This window comes from Cyclopterus lumpus, chromosome 2 (assembly GCF_009769545.1).
Source record: "Cyclopterus lumpus isolate fCycLum1 chromosome 2, fCycLum1.pri, whole genome shotgun sequence".
Lineage (NCBI taxonomy): Eukaryota > Metazoa > Chordata > Actinopteri > Perciformes > Cyclopteridae > Cyclopterus > Cyclopterus lumpus.
In genome coordinates, this window is record NC_046967.1 from 6,718,462 (window position 1) to 6,727,816 (window position 9,355).

Here is a 9,355-nt window from a genome sequence, read left to right on the forward strand (position 1 = left end):
AACCGAAACCTTCTGTGCGGCTTCAGATCGTGCCGGTTTTTGGTTCAACTTGTATTTACTTACCAAAAAAGCCGCAAGAATTTGGGTCCAGATGCGTGAGGAAATAATGATGTCGGCCTGTGAATAATTACACGGACAAAGTGGGATAAAAAAAGTCAATGGTTGATCTTTCTATTATCCCATTTGACTTTGTCAATTCTTGATGAATAGTTTTGTTCTTTTGGCTCGTTTTAAAAGGTGGAAAACTTAATATGTGGCTTCCCGATTCATTATCCATCATCACTTCCAAAACAAGTGTGTGCACATTGTTACGATTACCAATTTCTGTGTGGAAAATGGCCGGTGCGTGCCGTTGGTGCATTCTGGAAACCCTACAGCCTGAATACTTAACGGCGTCATCGCTAAGGAACGCCACACATTGATCAGCTGGCGGATTACTCTATAGGACGGGAAAACTGTTGCCACGGCTACCACTGATACAGGATCGGCATGTAATAGCTCAAAATCTCCATTTACAATTCATTCTGTCCGACGCAATCAACGTTTATACAAAAGGGTAACTTCATCTTTAATAAATGACTTTGTACGGTTATACCTCAACAAAAAAAAATAAAAAATCTTTGAAGGCCTTAACTGTTTTGCAGACTATATTAAAAAGTGAAGCAGTCCAGTGATCTCTGACAGAGTTGGGCACTCCTTGTGCTTTCTCAGTTCGGTCCGCTGAGGAATGTTGACTTCTGCTCTTCCTCCTTCCCTCCCTACTTTGTAATTAGTTTCCAGTAAAAACATTTGCCTTTTAATCCACGCTGAATTTTGGAAAACTCAGAGTAGGAGAGATCTTAATCCGTCGACCCTCGTATAATGTTATCGCAGCCGCGGGAGCAGAAATAAACTTAAAAAACAAATATTAGCAACGCAACATTGCTTAGATTATTTTTTTGGGGATATACTCTGTTGACCACCAATTACGTTTTTCTCCACATGGAGGTCAAAGGTCAAGGACACTCCAACCGGATGGACTCAGAGCCAGAATGGAGGCCTCAGGTTGCAGAGTCGGGCGGCCTCGTGAAATGGGCCATATTTGGATAATTCATGAAAAGGTTTACCTCTCCACTCGTGAAACGTTATCGCGGAGATTTACACATCAGCTGAGCTCAGCTCGCCCTTTTTCCCCGTTTCTTCAAAACGCGACGCACACCGACTGTAAAAGCCTTGAAGGAAGGATGCATCGAGAGAGGGACAGTAAAGGAGGCCTGAGATGAAAGGAAGGAACCCAGAAGAAGTGCAATAAAAGTCGATCTCCCATCATGTTTGGTCTGTAGAGAGACTGTGAAGATAGAAGGCCGTCCCTGTTTATGTGACACTGATTTACAGCAGCAAAAACATTCAGAAAGAAACCGACCAGAACTTCATCCGTTGTAACGTAACGAGGAAACATTTTTAACGGATGTATTCTGTTGAGGCAGAAGTTGTTTGTTTTTTTTAAACGCTCGCTGTCAATGTTTTCCACTCGTTTCCTCAACAATATCAACTGTTGCAAAGATAACATCCACTCCTACTCATACACACACAAGCACACACACACACACACACACACACAAACATGGTCACGTGTGCACACATACGCATAAACACAACATGCGTGTTTACGCTGCGCGTCCTCCAGTGACCTCTCTCCTTCACTGCATCATTGTGGCAACGTGATGACAGCTTCCTGTTTCTCCTCATTTCAGTATCAGAAGCTGTGAAGATTGAAATAACTGGTTGAAGGGGGAATGAGGAACCCCCCCCAAAATAGTAAAAGACGTACACACACACACGCGTATACACACACACACACACACACACACACGCGCACACACACACAGTTCAATGGGTTTAAGAGGATCATGGATTTGGAGCCAATAAGAGTCTGACTGTGGGAAAGAGACGTCCTCCACAAGTTAATTTTATGTGCAGACACTGAAAAAGGTTTTACATAAAAGGGGGTTCTTCAATATATCAGCAGGTCAACCCAAAAAAGATATGTCCACAAAAATGTGATGATCTCCCAATCAAACCAGAATCCCCGCCTCGTGGTCAAGTTTCCGTTTACATCCACGTCGGTCCATCCTGTCATCATTTCATCCTGACATTTGGCTGTCATAGTTAGCGTATAGATTCTCAAGCTAGATTTGTGAGGTCTCAGTGACGTTTTGACCCCCATCAGTTCATCTCGAGTCCAGCTGGACGTTTGTGGGAACAGGATGCACGACCCGAACACATAACGCATATTAAAAACATCTCCCACATTCTTTCAAAGTTACGCTCCAGGGCCCGTGTTACTCATTTAATGCCACGACTGGATTAAAATAGGGAACCTGGATTTCTAACAGCCAGGAGAAGAAAGAAAAAACTAAACCTCCGGCTTTATGCATTTGGCTGCCAAATCTCTGCGAAATAATAGCGAGGAGCTTTTATCTTCCTTTACACACACACACACACACACACACACCTACAGAGCTTTTGTGTAGCGTCCCAACAGCTGCTGAAAGGTGTTGTACTGAACTGCGGCCGGGAGCTGGAGGGAGGAGAGGATGTATCTGCACCGTCAGTAGATGCTGAACTCGACCTGTCAGTCGGTCTCAGTGAGAAGGTATCCGTGTCATTTTGAAGAAATTCTAATCCTCGCCTGCAAATGACGACTGTATTCAAATTCAAATGAATCTGTAGCCCAATTACCGGATTAATGGATTCAACATCAGTGAAATTGTGGAAAATATGAATTTACTTGCCGGACTCAGTGGCTCCTAAAACGACAGCAATGCAAAAATTATTGTAAAACACTACGAGGGGAAAGAAATCAAACCCCAAAACCCTAGAAAGGTGAGAGTCGTTTTTTCTGACATCATCCGTCTCACCACACACTCCGACAGAAACGTCATATTTCCTGACATCTATTCCTCCACGGTGGGAGTGTTGTTTTCCTCTTCCCGGAATTGTGTAACAAATCCAATAAAAGCCTTTTAGCTCTCTCACAGAGATGCTTACACACACACACACACACACACACACACACACACACACACACACACACACAGCTCTGTAAGAAGAGGACCTTTTCAACACACTTTTAACGAATGCCGCAGTCATCTTCAGTGAAAGGTTCTTTGGTGAATTAAAATTAAAATTAAAATGTTTTCGTTAGCTGAGCGATGAGTGACTGAGTTTATTTAGTGGAATCCAAAAGTGGTTTAAAGCTCAAAGTGAGTCAGACGCTAAATAATATATATTAAAATGTGAAAAAATAAATGGTCAATATAACATCATCTGCATCTCTGTAGTCTATGATAACTTTTACATTTCTACATATTATTGAAAAAAGAGAGGCAAATCTGCACATAGGGGTCCACAACCGGACCCCATATGTGCACACGATGCAGGTCCTGGGTGGCTTAATGACGTTGTTGGCTCGCCCTCTTGGCCCCCGTAGAGGCCGCCGTCAGCTGGGCCTCCGCAGACGTGTTTCCACTTATTCTTTATTAGCTAGACGTGGAAGCCGTCAAACTCCACGAGGTGCAAATTGTACAATATTGTGCAATAAAATCGAGACAGAGGTGAGGGAAATGTCAAATAAGCATTTTTTGCAGAAAAACACACACACACACACACACACACACAAACACAATCCTGATTGAAGGGCTGATGCGGTAAAGTAAGTGAAACCACCTCTGTGGGTAGACGAGGAGAACTATTTTGGGGACTTTTTTGTTACTTTACCTCATGGAGAAATACAGAAATTAGGTTCAATGAATGTACAACATACAAATTTAAATTCTAACTTTTGATTCATTCTTTCCCAGTGACTTCTTTGTATATTTCAGGGTTTCCTTCTGGCAAACTGATTATGTCGTTAGCCTCAGTCTGGTGTGTGTGTGTGTGTGTGTGTGTGTGTGGTGACGTTTCTTTTCCCTGAAACATTAACTAATTAACTAAGTGAAAAAAGAAGCCCGTCAGAGTGTCACAGTCAGAGGTCAGAGTGTGAGGTCACCATCATGAAGCCGAACATTACATGTCATGGAAATGGATGCATGAATAAAGTATACTCAAAAGATTCAATATACAGAGTAAAAAACAGAGGAAGTGGAGGAGCTGACATTTTGTTTTTACTGACACAATATTACAAAGACTAATTCTACATACTCGTCCCACTTTGACTCATAAGTATCCCTTTGCTATAGTTTTATTGCAACATCACTTCTTACAATATTGCAGAGAAAAAGGGGAAATGGCACTGCGAGGTTTCCATGGCAACGCACCAATGTTCAGCTGGCCAAACATTAGCAGTGACTTCTCCGGAGCTGATGAATTAAACATACTAATAAAAAGATGGAGCGTAGCTATGTTCCCACATGTACATAAAATATATTTATATACGTATATATTTTTGTCATCGTCGCAGTGACAATATTTTCTGTCCTTTAAGTAATTTATTTATTAGACATTTCAATCCTTTAAGCTGCCTTTTCCCACAGCAGATGGCAGATGTTTTTTATGGTTCCCACTGCATTCCTGTTTTTACGGAACAGTGTACCGAGACAAAAAAGGGAGAGGCCGCTACAGACTGTTCGTTCCAGACTTTCAAGTCCAACATCAAGACGTTATTGCCCTCATCTCTGAGTCACGTAAGGAAGTGAGAAACGTTTTGGTGCACTCACAAAAAGTTTTCAAAACGTCCAGCTATCGTTTTGTGATCGGCTCAATTAAAAAACACGGGGGGAAGATATTCTCGGTAGCGCCTGAACGTTGATGTTGACGTGTAGACATGAAGCAGCGAGATCCTCCGTGTGTGTGAGAACAAAGAGGAATCCCGTAGGAGTTTCAGTGTAATCATGGTTGAGAATATGATAACAATCTTGGAGTATATATATATATTCCCACACAAAGCCACATCGAGTTCACACACACACACGCACGCACGCAAGCACACACACGCACACACACACACACACACCCACACACACGCACACACACACACGTACACACGCACACGCACACGCACACACACACACACCCACACACACGTACACGCGCACACATCCCCCCCCCACACACACACGTACACACACCCACACACACGCACACACACACACACACACACACGTACACGCGCACACATCCCCCCCCCACACACACACACACGTACACACACCCACACACACACACACATCCCCCCCCCCACACACAGACACACATACACACACGCACACGCACACGCAAACACACACACAGTAACATGCGAGACACGTTAATTGCACAGTGAAGGATCGGTCAAGACTCATGAGGATGCAAATCTCGATTATCAAAATAAAAAAACAAACAAACAAGCTTATCATAAGTCCCGGGGACGGAGAGCTATTCTCAGACACAACGAAGCAAACAAATATGATCTTCTCAGGGTTTTTCTGTGTTCCTGCCTCCACATCAGCGCATCTGTGTGCCGTTATGCTGCCGGTTCTTCGTCGATTGCGTGCGCTGACCTCGTAACTCAGCCAGATTCCGTCTCACGGCTTTAGATTCAAACCCCCGGGCAGAGATATGAACCCAGTGTTTGTGGTCGCTGTTGTGCAACAGCCGAAACCTTTTTGAAGGGAAAAGATTACGTGAAATTGGCCCTTTGTTCGACTAATGCAGTCTGCTTTCCATCCCAGGCTGGCGAACAACCGTGGACCAATAACGTGCTTGCCAAATGCTTTTTTTGTAGGTCAACGCAGGAAGTTGAGTCCACTAAACGCCGTCTCATTTATCCACTCGTTGAAAAGCTTCAACATTCCCGGGAGGTGTTTTCCTGACGTCGTCTATGTTGAAGAACTAGAGAGCCACTGATACGGACACTGACTCAAATAGCTGGATGGGTAGCGGTGACAGTCGGCCAATCAGGTATCAGATCTCATTATATCAATGAATAACAATTCAGTGCATTTATTTGTTACATTTTCTTTGAGGAGATCCTCAAAAGAAGGATTCCAGTCTCTTCCATACAGTGATGGATAGAGCTTATTATACCCAAAGCCATTATATCAAATCGTTTCATCCCCTTTGTGGAATAAAACAATTTAAAATCTCTGTATCATATTTGCTCCACGAGTTTAAGAGACCTCTCCAATGTTAACATAAGCAATACTTCTGTTGCATACAATCCTCTACATGTTTTCAGCCAGATGGTAGATGTTCCATGCACTGCAGGCATTTAAATGCCATTTCCAAAATGGCAGCTGTCACAAAATCGTTCGTTTTCGGCAGGGAAATAATCGTTGATCATTTTGAAAAAGTTACCCTAAAAATAACATTTATTGTGTTACTAGTATTTCAAGATGAATATTTGCAGTATTGAAGCAACCTAGAATTACTTTATGTTTTGTTCCTTGTTTTATAATATCAAATATGATACAGCAGGTATATAAAGTAATAATTCACCTGTAAATCACGCCATCGCATTGTGTTTCATAATGCAATCTGGATTATGCCATATCACAATGCTATATACACTGTTTTGATCATTTAATTAAATTAATTATAGGTAGAAATATCACAGTAAGATATATTCAGTGGAAAATTGACCTTTTTTATATAAAAATAAAAAATCCTTGGCTATCAAAATGTGTTGCTAAATTGTTTAATTAAAATTTGTTTTTTGTGTTTACTTTTTAGATGGCAAAAAGGTGTTGAAAATGTCACCAGCGTGATTCTCGATGGCAATTCAAGTGACATGGAGCAGTTAGGGGGGGATGATGATGATGATGATGATGAGGAGGAAAAATGGACTCCTAATACAGTGTTTACTTTTTTCTGAATATTAGTTCAGTTTCAGGCTTCAGGCATGTGACCTTATTCCAGGCATCTTTAACCAAAGACCCATATTTTTTTAATTTTAAACGACTTCAAAACAAGTGAAAAGAACGCCGACTCATTTCCTGATTCTAGGACTCATTCTTGCAGAACTCTTTTGCTTTTCTCGTTCCGCTTTATCAGGGAAAGAAATCTGAAACTTAAAAAGAACAAACGATAATGTTTGTCACAGCATACACGGGCTACCGCATATGTACATACGTTTAGGGTGTGATTCAGATTAAACAATATAAAGCCGACTATGGTTAGACTGGCCTTTGTCACTTTTATTTGCCCGTTCATTTTTGGATTCATATAAAAATGAAGTTCGTGCTTCATCAATTCCTTAATTTACATGCGTTTCCAATTTCTGCTAATAGTACCATTATTATCAACAGCACGAACACCCATTTACGTTATTTGCAAGATTCATGTAAATGTGTGCAAATCCATGAAAATGTATTAACACACACACACACACACACACACACACACACACACACACACACACACACACACACACACACACTTCTGCTCCAAACCTACAGACCAGAACATCTCTAGGAGAACTTTATAAACGTCTTCTGAGCTCATCAACAAACGCTGAACTTCCTTCAACTCAACAGCACCTTGCAACACGTTTCCCGGCTGCCATCAGCAGATGGTGAAATTGGCCCGCGTTGGCTTTTTTATTTGTCGTCATTAATCAAACCGTCTTCGGCTACGTGGATCGTTGCCAGTCATCATGGCCAACCGGGCAGCAGACGCACCGTCACCGCACGTGTTCGATTCTCCGATGGCGGGAGTCGAACTGTCATAAAGTCTGTGACAGCAGATATTTCACTTTCTCTGCCACATAGCTGACACATGAGTTGGGATCAGATAAGCTCTTTAAGCCCAGAACTCTGACAAAGTGTTATTTTATTTGAAGAAAACGAATTCCAGACAGGATAACTGAGGCAGGATTTAATCCTGCTCTATCCACTGGGAAAAAAAGTGCAAACGCACACTGATTCGCTTCGCCGTGGCTTTGAATCTAGTTTTTCTTGCTCTGCGCACTACGGCTTTGACGCTGATCAACTTGAACAACGCAAAGCACACCGAGCGCTGACTTCATGAGAAAGAAATCCGCTCCAAAAATTGAATCATTTGCTTTTTGAGGACGACTGTCAGTCAGTTATATTGTTTGTTTTTTTAGCAATGCATGTCTGATTAAATGTTTTTGAATGGTTTCTCGAAATGCTCAATAAGCCAATCTCTCTGTTCTTTAACCACTAACAATTTATTAGATTTTTTTTTTTTCATAACATGAGTGACAAGTTAGATCAACTCTGAAAACACGTGCCAGATTAAGAAAAGCAGATGTAGTATCATCCCATTGTGGTGTAATACAACAAAATATGCAACGTTCAATTAAACGTTGAGAAAATAAGCTCTCATCAAAAAGAAACAATGCACATGTCATAGATGCATGACTTGCATAAGCAAGTATAATAAGCATAGCAATCATATAAAGCAACACAAAGTTTATAATCCGATATAGGCATCGGAACTGAAAAATTGAAAAGATCTAAAAGTGTGTGTAAAAGTATCAATGTACACTTAATGTACACTTAATGTACACTCCTCTTTACTGTGAAGTAAAGTTCAGGACTGGGCCTCCTCCTCAGGGTGTCTGTGAAGGGCGTTCTGATGGCACGATGCCAGCAGTAAGAGAGCTGTGTGTTCTGGTTACAAAAAATTGTTTGTTGAGCTCTGAATAATGTCCTTCACTTTTAGTACTAATATATAAATATATATATAAAAATAACTCACCGATTGGCGAACATGTACCGACCGTCAAAACCGAGAGGGCCGCTGTTTCACACGTTTGCGGAAAGTATCTTTATGTATTCATATTCGATGTAGCCTATGTGTAATTAAAGTTTGCAGTAGCTTGGTAATAGTTTAACTACATGCATTTTTCATACTACTGAAACTACAAATTTTGGGCCATAAAAAAAAGGAAGGAATGATTTTTTTTACTTTATTTCGCCATAGGTTCTTTACTGTAATTGAACCCTCTTTGACCAGCCTTACCCCTTTTTTTCCCTTCAGTGCATTAATCAGGCAGCCACAGCACACACACGTGACCTTTGACCTTTGTGTAGCGCCTGATGGGCCTAATCACTACAAATTGCACCCCAACTTCTCCCTCTGCTTCGATGGCCCCTCTGTTCCTGCTTCCACGCACATCTGTAACCTCTGTTATCTTGGATCCAACCCTCTCCTTTGAACAAGCACATCACTTAAAACACCTTCTTTCATCTTAAAAACACTGCCCGTCTCCGGCCCTCCGTCTCCTCTTCAGCCTCAGAAACACTCATCCTCAAAACAGCACTTAAAAACTATTTATTTAAATCTGCATTTTTGCCTGTGCTACTAGTTTTTATTTTGTTTCTCACTATTGTCATCTTTCTTGTTTTTAAGCACTATACAAATACAATGT